Genomic DNA, 857 nt, shown 5'->3' with positions numbered 1-857 from the left:
GATCTTGTGGGGGGGGGGGGGGCGGTCCCCGCCCCAGAGCCCAGCCGGCCGCGCCCCCCGCCGCTGATTGGCCGCTTCTGGCAGGCCTGGGCGGGGGCCGAGAGTGCCGGCTCGGGGAGCTGAGGGGGTACCGCGGACCCCGAGCACCCCACTCCCCGGCACCCCCTAACTGTGGCTAACCCAGGGCAGGAGTAGCCTCAGTGCCTCGGCAGGGAGCTCAAGCTCGGCCTGCTCTAGGGAGCTGGCCGGGCCCTGCAGAGGCTGGGGTCAGTGCGCCCATAACCCTGGCCTGGAAGTGGAGATGCTCTCAGCACCCCCTGCCTAGCCACGCCGGCCCCTCCCCTGTTGGGGGAAACAGGCCCTTCCCCCATCGGAACGGTGGGCGCTTGCCTGGACCCCCCTAGGGCCCAGAAATCTGTGTAGAAGTGTGTGGGTGTGTGGAGGGAGAGGAGGGTCCTCCCTCCAGTTTCTCCCCTCTCAGATTAAAGGAGGTTTGTCAGAGACCAACTCTCCAATGGGTCTAGGCTGAGAGATGGAAAAACAGCCTCTAACACGGACTGCAGATTGTCATTGACTTGAAAGCAGAGGGAAGGACCAGGTGCCCTCTTGAGATCCAATCCCACCCTTTGGCTCTGATAGTCCTTGGGCTGATGGGGGGTTCCTTCTCTCCAGAGAGGATGAAGAAGGGGTGGAGTGAGACAGATAGACAGGCTAGCAGGGAAACAGGCAGGTAGGTAAGGAAGAGAGATGGACAGGTAGATTGAAAGGCAGAAACAGAAGAATGGAGACAAAAAGGGTGGAAGGGCACAGAGACCCACCAACGCTTGGATAAGAGATGGGAGACAGATGGACTGGCA

This window comes from Monodelphis domestica, chromosome 3 (genome assembly GCF_027887165.1).
Source record: "Monodelphis domestica isolate mMonDom1 chromosome 3, mMonDom1.pri, whole genome shotgun sequence".
NCBI lineage: Eukaryota > Metazoa > Chordata > Mammalia > Didelphimorphia > Didelphidae > Monodelphis > Monodelphis domestica.
This window is presented reverse-complemented; position numbering follows the sequence as displayed.